We start from the raw sequence: 12,240 nt of genomic DNA, 5'->3' as shown, positions 1-12,240 counted from the left end.
AGGTATATGGCTGGCCTGGGCATGAATCTGCTAGATATAATGAGTGCAAGTCTTCCTTTGGGAGTTAATATTCTCTGGCACTTTATCTCAATTCTAATTTTATTCTAAACTTTGGTGGTGGCACTGGGGACTGAACTCAGGGTCACATACATACTAAGCATGTGCTCTACCACTGAGCCACAGCTCCGGCATTAATTAATTAATTAATTAATTAATTCATTCATTCATTCATTCATTCATTCATTCATTCATTTATCTTTATTTTGAGACAAGGTTTCACTAAGTTTACCAAGCTAGCCTGAACTCACTCTGTAGACTAAGAAGGCCTTGACCTTCCCATCCCCTGCCTTAGAACTCCCCAGTAGCTTGGTGTATAACCTATACTGCATTCTTTGGGCTTGGGCTTCATTTCTGGCGATATGGCTAAAGGCACCAAGAAGATAGGGATCGCTGGGAAATATAGGACCCTCTATGGTGCCTCCTTCTAGGAAACAGTGAAGAAAACTGAAGTCAGCCAGCACACCAAGTACACTTGCTCTTTCTGTGGCAAGACCACGTTGAAGAGACGAGCCTTTGGTGTCTTGCACTGTGGTCCCTGCATGAAGACAACGGCTGGTGGGGCCTGGACCTACAACACAGCTTCTGCCATCACAAAGAAGTCTGTTATCAGAAGACTCAAGGAACTGAAAGAACAGTAGAAGCATGGAGAAGCTTGAGACTTGTCTAGCCTGCAGTCAATGAGCTAATTTACAAAAAAATAGATAGACTGATTAATTGATATGTACATAGATGCATAGATACATAGCTGGATAAACCTCTATTGCCAGGCCCAACTTCTTTTTTTTTTTTCTTATCAGTTACAATTTATTAACTCTATATCCTGCTCCCTCATTCCCTCCCAATCCCACCCTCCCTCCCTCATCTCCATCCTGCCCCTTTCCAAGTCCACTGATAGGGGGGGACCTCCTCCCCATTCATCTGATCCTGTTTTATCAGGTAGCTTCAGGACTGGCTGCAAAGTCCTCCTCTGTGGCCTAACAGGACTGCTCCTCCCTTGGGGGTTGGGGAGGTAAAAGAGCCAGCCATTGAGTTCCTGTTAGAAATAGTCCTTGTTCCCTTACTATGGGAAATCAATTGGTTACTGAGCTACCACGAGCTACATCTGAGCAGAGGTTCTAGGTTATACCATACATGGTCCTTGGTTGAATGTCAGTCTCAGAAATGACCCTGTGCCCAGATATATTTGGTCCTTGTGGAGCTCCTATCCTTTCCCCATCATACTAACTCCCCTTCTTTCATGATTCCCTGTACTCTGCCAAAGGTTTGGTCATGAGTCTTTGCTTTGAAAACACTGCTAGTTAGAGTCTTTCAGATGCCTTCAGTAGACTCCTGTCATACGTTCAATGCACATCCCATCTGTCTTTCTAAACGAGGATTGATAATCTTACCCCATGTCCGCTCTCTTGATTATCTTTTTTAGGTGTATAGATTTCATTATGTTTATCATATTTTATAGGTCTATATAAACGAGTATATACCGTGTTTGTCTTTCTCCTTCTGGGATATTTCACTCAGAATGATCTTTTCTAGATCCCACCATTTGCCTGCAAATTTCATGATTTCCTCCTTTTTGATTGCTGAGTAGTATTCCATTGTGTAAAAATACCACAATTTCTGTATTTAATCCTCCGTTGATGGACATCTGGGTTGTTTCCAGGTTCTGGCTATTACAAATAAAGCTGCTATAAACATAATGGTTGAGCAAGTATCCCTTTTGTGTACTTGAGCAAAGTTTGGGTATATACCTAGCAGTGGTATAGCTGCAGGCCCAACTTCTAAAGTGCCTTTCCTTTTCCAAAATTCCTAGCCACCAAGAAGGTATTGACTTCAGCAGTACTCAGGGGAAAGGGTTTCACACATTCAGCTTACCTACGAAGAATTCAAGAGTGAAATTCTCTGTATAGAGAGATAGTTTAGATGAGCATGGAATTGGAGGCAAATAATTAGCGAGTCTTTGGGAAAGGACACACAAGCATCATTTGTGCTGCTTTCCTCTCTGTGACTTTTCTGTAAGTGTAAACCTATTTCTATATAGAAATTAAATGAAATTTAAATATGAATGTGCTCCACATTACATATGCCATGTGTAGCGTGTCTTGACTCCCTTTGTCTCTCTGCAAGAGAAAGTTCTAACAGGATAGCACTAAAAGATTACTATGGGTATTTCATAGTGAAAGAAATAAAAAGTTTCTCTCTCTCTCTCTCTCTCTCTTTGCCTTTCTGTGTTAATTTTGTACATCACTTGCTTACTACTTCTGTAATAATAAACTTTTTTTTAACAGAAAAAGAGGCACTCTGCTCTGCACAGCTCTTCATGCAGGAATAGTTTGATTCGTTCTTGCACAAAAAAATGTTCAAGTCCCTTTGACAAGAACTACTAGATTTGTTCCTCATCTCTTCAGCTTTAAAGATGATGAAACTGTACCATGTGCACTAAATTACTAGGGGAAAGAGATAGCACAAGCTGGGTCCCCAGTTTTTCCCCTTTTCCAAGTCATAAACTGCTTTGAGCTCTTCTGAGTAGCACCTTTAGTATCCCACTTACAGGATCTTTGAAGATGCTTCTCCACTCATCTTGATACTGAGAACTAGTTTGTAATAAATACGGGAATGATTGTTTGATCAAACACCCACGAAAGTATACAGTCAGTCCTAGAAACACACTGTATTTCTATTGGTCAGTGTCTCAGAACCATCTCATTTATACAGCCCTGGGATTTATCCAAAAGGATCCATGTAGGACAAAAAGATGCTGAGAGCCATGCTCGAGGTTGCAATGCAACAGACAGTGATGGAATAGCGGGTGAGTACCACTGGTTACATTTTCCCCTTTGGACAGAACAGTTCCTGGCCTTGATTTTGACATCTACAGATGCAGTGAGGCAGAGCATGGACCTCTGAAGGCCTTGTTGGCTCTCTCTGACTTCCTGGCTGTGGACTTTCAACCAGCAATCCCTGAAAGAGTCATTCTGCACCTGGGCATCCTATCATTTTCCTTGCCTTGAATTCCTCTTGATAAGGTCATCTGCCAATTTGTTAATAGTTTAACAACTAGAGAACACTTTTGTAGTCTCCTCTGCTCATTGCCTGCATCAGAGTAAGGTTTTCATTTGATGTTCAGAGGAACAGTTCAAGAACAATGGTCACTTCCTGCTGTGTCTTTGTTACCCTGTCATAACTCAAGGTTTGTCATTCAGACTTAGCAAAGGACGCCAACCACCCTTCCCTTCCTAACTAAGGCTATGCTCTGGCTTTTTCAAAATCCTGCCAGAAGTGATCATGCCATCTAAATAGATAAATGCCTGTAGGTAATTTATATCCCCCAATTATCTTCTCCATTAAACAGTAAAAACTGGCAGCGGCCCTGGAAATACTTGTGGGCTGATTTGCAAATTGCTACTCTGCCACCTTTTCACACAGAGAGATCATCAGTTTTCTTCTCTTGATCCTTCTTAGCCAAAATGTTTAATCATTCCTACTCCTAAAAGTCCAGGACTAACTTCTGAAATCTACTTAGAAGACAGTTCACATTGGCTTCAACTTTAGAGACAAGAGCATATTGGACTATTTGAGTGCACTCAGCTGGAATAAAATAGTTTATGACACTCTGTCTTGGAGGGGAGAGAGGTTCATGACAGTCTGCCTTTCCCAAAGAATTTACTGGTAGTTAACACGTTCTTGGGAAAGGAGACATTTTCTTCAGTGTGAATGGAGAAACGTTTTCTTCAGTGTGGTACCCACTGGGTTAAGTTTCCAGTCTTCCTGAAAATAGCCCACCACTCATGGTTCTCCAAGTAATCTTAATGAAAGTCGCTGAATAACAGAAACAAGCAACAGATGAGATGGAAGGAGAAAAGGCACTGATTGGCTAGTTGGACAGAAGAAGGGCATCAGTGGGCATGAGAGGGAAACCAGGAAAGTGACTATGACCAAACACATTATATTGGGCTGGAGAGATGGTTCAATGCTTAGGACCACATACTGCTCTTCCAGAGGACCAGAGTTCAGTTTCCAGCACCCACATCATGTGGCTCACAACCACTGTAACTCCAGGTTCAGGGATCTGATGTCTGATTCCGACCTTCTTGGTGCCTGCACAGATACATACTCACAAGCAACTAGTAAAGAAACAAATATTTCTAATTTTAAAAATACTATATGAATGTATTGAAATGCCACAATAAAATTTGTTTTTAACAAAATTTGAAAATTTCACAATGTCGTTGGAAAGATGTCTTTTATGACATCATGATGAGCCTCGCCAGGGCTATGGAAAGTGGGGATATTCTGTTAGTGAGTAGTTTCCTAACGTTCTCTCATGTACACTTCAACGTTAAAACCCATCCAGAGTGCTTCTGGACAGTATAAATCACCTTCTCGGTTGTCACCTGAACATAATACATTTTTCTCATTTACAGAATGAGAAAACTTTCTTTCTGAAATGGACATGGTGGCACATGCCTTTAATCCCAGAACTAAGGAGGCAGAGACAGGCAGATCTCTGAGTTCGAGGCCAGCCTAGTCTACAGAACAAGTTCCAGGACAGCCAGAGTTACGTGGAGGAAACTCTGTCTCAAAAAAACCAAGGACTATGCATGGAGATAAACTAAGACCCCTGCACAGATGTAGCCCATGGCTGTTCAGTATCCAAGTAGGTTCCATTGTAATAGGAACAGGGACTGTCTCTAACATGAACTGATTGGCCTGCTCCTTAATTACCTCCCCCTGAGGGGGAAGCAGCATTACCAGGCCACAGAAGAAGACAATGCAGCCACTCCTGATGAGACCTAATTGACTAGGATCAGAAGGAAGGAAAAGAGGTCCTCCCCTATCAGTGGACTTGGGGAGGAGCTGGCATGTAGAGGGTGGAGGAAGGGAGGGATTGGGATGGGAGGAGGGAGAGAACCACAGGGGGGGTACAAAGTGAATAAAGTGTAATTAATAAAGAAAAAAAATACTAAAGAAAAAAAAGTGTGGAAGGGTGGTAGTGAGAGAGGGTGAGAGAGCCACAGCATTCATGTGTTTGTCAAAAGACAACTTTCAGTTTTCAGTTCTCACCTTCCATCTTACAGAGGCAGAATCTTTCCTTGTCCGTGCTACTGTGCTTGCTGGCATACCAAAGGCAAGCTGTCCTTCAACCTTCTAGGAATATCTTTTGTCTTTCCCTCCCATCTCACTGTAGGAGTGCTGGGATTAAAAATGTGCACCACAGGGGCTGGAAAGATGGCTCAGTGATTGAGAGTATCAGATCTGGGTTCACGTCTCAGCGTACATATGGCAGCCCACAACTGTGAGGATCTGACACTCTCACACCAAACTCATAAAATAAAATTATATATATATATTTTTTTTTAATAAAATATATATATTTTAAATGTGCAAGATGGCTGAGCTGCGGTGGCTCTGCCTTTAATCCCAGACAGAGGAAGGTAGAATTCAAGGCCAGCCTAGTCTACAGAGTGAGTTCCAGGATACCCAGGGCTACACAGTAAAATCTTGTCTAGAAAGAAAAACAAAATAAAACAAAACAAAAAAGTGCACCACCAGCATTTTGTGTGGGAGAAGGGTAATTGAGATAGGGTCAGCTGACCTGGATCTTCCTGTGTAGACCAGACTGACCTCAAACTCTAAGATCTGCTCTCCTCTGCCTCTCGAGTGCTGAGATTAAGTGTATCCTATCTCCTATCATGTCTAGCTACCACCAACTTTTTATATGACCTCTAGGAATTTAAATCCAGGTCAGATTTTTGTAGTAAAGGCATTCACTACTGAACTGTAGCTCTTGGCTTACAAATCCTAGTCAATTAAAAAAAAAAAAAAAAACAAAACAAAACAGAAGAATAATTCTCTGAACTTAAGACATGAAGTCTGCCTCCACATTGTGAGATGGTATCAACATTTCATATTAGGGCCATTCCAGGAATTTAGAGATTTCAATCACATGCAATTTGGGGACTCTTTATTGGAGAAGCAAAGCACAAAATCAGATGTGAAGGAGAGTATTTATATAGAATAAGAAACATGCCAAACTTAGAACATTTGAAAAGCAGCCCACTAGAGTAAAATGGTCAAAGTTTCTCTGCTATTTGTCCACTGGGAGATGAACTGTGAGAGGTTAGCTCTACTCCTCTGGAATCTGGGCTGGCTCTCAGGATGTGATGGCCCGTCCACTGTGACAGCTGTGACAGCCCAGAACATGGACAGTTGGGTCATTCCTTTCACTCAGGCCTCTGGGGACACTTGGAGCACATCCCTCGTGCTTTGAGGAAATATATACACTGCCAGGAAACCATATGAAAAGAGCTGCAGCTCTCACCACACTGCCCTAACCGAGCTGCCCGGGGCCAGCCAGCTACGCAGTGACTTCTAATGTTAGATAGTCCGGACATGGCCACAGTGATCAGAATGGCGCTCTGGATCTGAACCTTTAATCCCACAGAATAGAAGAGAGGGTTCGGGTTTGCTTTTATTTACATTTCTTTTATTATTTATCAGTTATGGTTACTGTGTGAGTTTAGGTTGAGAGTGTGTACGTGAATGGCAGTATCTGCAACAGATTCCCCTGGAGATGGAGTTCCAGGAGGTTGTGAGCTGCACCACATGGGTGCTGGGAGTCAAACTCGGCTCTTCTGTAGGAACAGAACACACTCTTAACTTCTGAACTACCCCGCTAGTCCCCGGTTTGGATTTGTTCATTTATTTTATTTATTCTTTGTATGCATTTATGTTTGCCACAGCTCGTAAACGGAGGTCAGATGACAACTTTCAGGTGACAGTGCGCTCCTTCCATCACTGGTTCCAGGCATCAACCCAGCTCATCCAGTCTGTGTTACAAACGCTGTCATCTGCTGTGCATTTCAAAGGCCCTAGATGGAATGATTTAGAGTGCTCTCTCCACAAAGAAATCACTACCGGGAGCTGACGGGGGTGCTGATTGACCTTTCATGATTACTGTTCAGCACGTGCATATACTGAAACATAACACTCTATAAATGTGTACGATTATGTGTATCAGTTAAAGACAAAATGAAATTAAAATAGGGAAATAACTCTTGCTGCTTTGTATAGTTTTAAGGATTAAAACCCTGACTTTTTTTTTTTTTTTTTTTTAGGAAAACTTTAAACACAATGCCTGCCAGGCAGCAAGAGATTAGCAGTGTCTTTTATTGTCATTATCAGGTATCGCCTAGGGCTACAGAAACTGGTTGGCCCAGGGTATTTCGGGGTGTTCACTGATCTTTTAATCCTAACCTGCTATTGTTTTTTGTGTTGTGTGTGTCACTGCTAATATGAACCTTGAGCCTCATGCATGCTAGACAATCTATCACTGAGCTGTATCTCCCTGCTCTTCTTACTTTTATTTGTGTGTGAGAGACCAAGTTATATAGCAGCTTCTAACGCATCCTAACCCACAACATCTCAGAATTACTACTTTAACATGCATGGAATTTTTTATTAGCCATTAGTAAATCTATCTGATATATTAAAACCCACTAAACAGAGTATGGCACTTAAACTGCTAATTTCAGCCTTTCTATGTGTTTATATATGTTAGATATTTACTCGAAATGACCTATCAGATTGAATAAAGATTACTTTCTAAGATGTGTTTTAAAGCCTCTCCCTTGTGTCTACTGAATTAGTGGTCAAATACTAAACCACAGAACTCATTCATTAGAAGCTTGGAAACATATAACCCAAGATGGAATAAGCTTGATAATCATTTTGACAGGAGCAGAATTTAAGTAAGAGCGCTTGCTTAATCCACTGAACCCAATGTGAAGATGTGAGATAAAGATTCTGCCTGCCCTTCAGGGCTGCAGTCAACACATGCTCCTGCACCAGCTGGCGGACATAGGCCGCCCGAAGCATCCTCACGGCATGTGGGCTGAGCCAGGCTAAGCTTCGAACCAGCTGGCAAACCATCCCTCCTTGAACATGAATCTAAAATCTGCTCTTAGGCACAGATGCGTCGGCACAAAATCTGTCCTCAGGCCCAAGAACTGAGATTTTTGGCTAAATTTGCATACTATGTCGTTCCAACACAGTGATTGGAATGGCAGGGGTGAAAATTTTGTTAATATACAGCAGGCAGCAGAAGAGGAATTCAGAGATTGTTGGCATCAGACCCATAATTCTAAGAAGGAGTGGGGAAAAGGGGAGCTTGCTGTATGAAATTCTGGAGTAATATAATATACCAAACTGCTAATAGCAGTTATCTGCTAGAGAAAGAGTTACTGGAAGGCTTTTCATTCTACATTTCTGGGATTTTAATTATTTAAACATGTGCATTACTTTTAAGATCAGAAAAATAAAAATAATTAGTAAGTGTGGCACATTCACAATTTTTAATCAAAAATGATGCCCTGGGTTTTCTTATTTAACTGTGTGTGTGTGTGTGTGTGTGTGTGTGTGTGTGTGTGTGTGTGTGTGATATGTGTTTGAATTAGAATGAAGATATGTCACAGTCCACATCTGGATGTCAAAGATCAATCTCAGATATCAGTGCTCACCTTCTGTCTTGTTTTTTTTTTTGTTTGTTTGTTTTTTGTTTTTTTGGTTTTTTTTTTTTTTTTTTTTTTTTGGGAGAGGATGGGAAAGGCCTCTCTTTTTTTTCCAATTTTTTTAATTTTTTAAATATTAGTTACAGTTTGTTAACTTTGTATCCCTGCTGTATCCCTTTCCCTCTTTCCCTCCCAATCCCACCCTCCCTTCCTCATCTCCTCCCTGCCCCTTTCCAAGTCCACTGATTGGGGAGGACCTCCTCCCCTTTCATCTGATAATGGTTTATCAGGTATCTTCAAGACTGGCTGCAAAGTCCTCCTATGTGGCCTAGCAAGGCTACTCTTCCCTTGGAGGGGGGGGGTCAAAGAGCCCACCATTGAGTTCATGTCAGAAACAGTGAAGGGTCTCTCTTGTTTGCCATGGTATACTATATAGCCTAGGCAAACTACCCTACAAGTTCAAGGGGAAATTCTCTTATCTTCATCTTCCACTTCTCCTTAGGGGTGCTGGGATAACAAATGTGCCCCTCTGTATCTGGATTTTACACAGTGTCTTGGAATTGTTATTTCTGTGAGAGACACCATGACCATGGCAACTCTTACAAAGGATTGGGGCCTGATTACAAGTTCAGAGGTTTAATCCATTATCATCGTGGCAGGAAGCATGTCAGTGTGCTGGCAGACATAGTGCTGAAGAAGAGCAGAGAGTTCTGCATCTGGATCTGCAGGCAACAAGAAGAGACTGTGAGCCACTAGGCCTGGGTTCAGCTTCTGAAACCTCAAAGCCATTTCTAGTGACGTACTTCTTCCAACAAGACCTACTCCAACAGGGACACACTTCTTAATAGTGCCACTCCCTATGGGCCTATAGGGGCCATTTTTATTCAAACCACCACACACAGGTTTCAGGGACCTGAATTGAAGTTGTCAGGAACTTTACCAACTAAACCATCTCCCCAATTCGGGGCCTGGATCTTTACTTTTAGAACACTGGCAGGGAATTTCTTGCCTTGGCTTTCCTCTTGCCAGGAAGAAGGTGTCCTTCTCTTCATGGATTGATAAATTCCTTCTCTTCTTTGTGGAATGCACTGCCCACACAGTGGATTTGCTTGGTGTTCACAGTAAGCCCAGACTGCAAGCATAAAATAAAGATTTTTAGTTCGTCTTCAATATAACAGAATATTCTTTAAACCAACAGTACTGGGGAGAAATCATTTCATTAACCAAGATATTTGGCCAACATACTGAATGGAGAATTTCACCTGCCATGGCAAATAAAATCTCTCTGATAAAATACTACGAAGATAAATGATGGTTCTTTATTCAGAGCTCATCAGGGTTGATCTAATTTGCTGCATGGACTCTAACTTGTTAAGAAGTCTCTGTTTGAAATCTAATGCCATGATAAATTTTAATCGTGTGGATAGAGCCAGCTTCAAAGCTATATTAATTATACATTTAAGCTCCACACACAAGCTCATATATTACAGTACACACAGAACATGTAAAATACAGTGTGAGCCAAATTAAAATATGCCAATTTCCTCAACCGTTATTTGCCTTTGATATACTATAGCTATTTCAGTCCAGTCTTTATAAACATTAAATTATTGCTGCACTTTCTTAGCCACTTTGCTTCCCTAGAGAGAGTTTCATGGTCTGGTTAACTCTCTGGCATGGTGTTTTACTTCTTCAGAATACCAAGTAGATACTCAGAATGTCTCTTCTCATCCAAAATAAGTATTTTTATTTAAAAAAAAAAAAGAGTGAATGCTGCAAATATTGGCCTTCATATACCAAAGACTGCTTACAGTGTCTATCCAGCCAGCACACTTCCTATCTTTATACTTCTGTTACTCTCTAATTTTTCATCCTTAGTATAACATAACTCAAGTTGCCAGAGTCCCATTACATCCAAGCATATATTTGGCTGCTTCAGAAGGAGTCTTAGTGCCTCTAATAAAAGCAGCCATCAGCAAATCCTTACCATTTTATGACAGAGGAACTCATCAGATGTCCTGTCCTGCATCAAGAAAGTCTCCTGAAGTGACTCTCCCCTGAGGAGTCTGTACCCATCCTTGAGTATGTTTTACTTTGTGGGATTCTCAGAGACGCCAATGCTGTTAAGCATCTTCTATATTCTTATGTGCACCTCTTTCTTCTTAACCTTCACATGCGCAAGCACACACACACACACACACACACACACACACACACACACACACACGCATCTATTTTGAAGTATTTTTGCCAGAGAGCAACTCTGAGAGGAACTGGATTAAATGATATCGTTAGTGTGATTGTGACTGCCACCAATTGCATTCCTAATAGCAGCTTCCCACAAGGAAATTTGAGCAGCATATTTCTTCATCCACTGTGTGAGTCACCAAAGGGCTAGAGGTCAGAAAATGTTAGCTTGGGCCAGGCATGGTGGCACAGACCCATGATCCCAGAACTTAAGAAGCTGGGGGAGAATAATGGCAAAGTTTGAGGCCAGCCTGAGCTATGTAGGGAGGCACTATCTCAAAAACTAAAAGGAAGAAAGTGAAAAGAAGTAAGGGAGGGAGGAAGGATAGATGGAGGGACACTTCTGAGCTCCAGAACAGCTCTTCCCCTCAGCAGCCTATAGCACCTTGGATGAGCCATGTATTCTCTGAGCCTTACTGTATTCTTCCTCTGTAATGTAATAACAGATCAGTGAGCTGATGTTTCTCAGGGCATTTATTTTAATTTTAACTCCAAGAATAGTGTTTAAGATACAACAAATAAATATTTTTTTGAAAGAATGAATAGATGGGACGTTAGAAAGAAGAAAATTGAAGTCTTTATACACACATATGCTGTATGTCATCCAAATTGAAACCTTACCTCATGGAAGGAAGCTCTAAAAGATGCAGAAAAGAAATGGAAGTGACAAAAGTCACCAGGCCCCTCCCCAAGCTTGGGAAAGCCATTTCTGGAGAGAGGAAACTCTTCCACTGCTGAGCCACTTGCACATGAAAAGTGCTCCAACAGAAAGTGTTTTCAGTCACCTATGCTCTTGGATGTAACTCTCTGGTAAACTCAGTGTTTCACTAAGTTAAACTTGGTTGAACTGTTTTTGGTCTGTTGTCAATGTCTTATTTAGGCAAATAAACAGTTGCTTGTGTCTCCCTAAGGGAAAAAAGGCCATACAACATGAGTAGAAGTAACTTCAAAGTATAGATTCCATCTATCTTTCATCAACTTTTTCTAACCACTTTCCTTTTTCTAAATACTCTACCTATATGCCATGCAGGTTGTGTAGGCATAAATAGGAGGCCATAATTTTATATCTCTGTGCTGTTTCCTGGAATACCTTTACTCTTTGGTGACTGATGCAACTTCCTGTCAGAATCCACATTTGGCTTGGAATGGTGGCACATGCCTCCATATAAATCTCAGGGCTCAGGGGTCAAGGACAAGCAGATCTCTGTAGTTTAAGGCTAGCCTAGTTTATATAGTGAGTACCAGGTGAGTTAAGACAACAGAGTGAGACTCTTTATGAAGAAAAAGAAGAGTAGGAGGAGAAGACTCTGTCATTGATTGAACAACCAAACCCCATGGGAGCCTAGCATAACTGTCTTCTTCAATTCCCAGCACTCACATGGCAGCTCACAACTGCCTGTATCTGACACCATCACACTAATGCCCATAA

The 12,240-nt window shown here is 41.4% G+C and overlaps 1 pseudogene; it reads left to right on the top strand.

Annotated features, from left to right (window-relative positions):
* The first annotated feature begins 419 nt into the window (after nucleotides 1-419).
* On the top strand, nucleotides 420-698 carry LOC129667428 (60S ribosomal protein L37a-like; annotated as a pseudogene).
* Nucleotides 699-12,240: the final 11,542 nt, after the last annotated feature.

This window comes from Psammomys obesus, unplaced genomic scaffold, assembly GCF_907164565.1.
Source record: "Psammomys obesus unplaced genomic scaffold, mPsaObe1.curated_primary_1811, whole genome shotgun sequence".
Classification (NCBI taxonomy): Eukaryota; Metazoa; Chordata; class Mammalia; order Rodentia; family Muridae; genus Psammomys; species Psammomys obesus.
The sequence above is the reverse complement of the archived record's forward strand: the minus strand, read 5'-3'. Positions and strand labels throughout refer to the sequence as shown.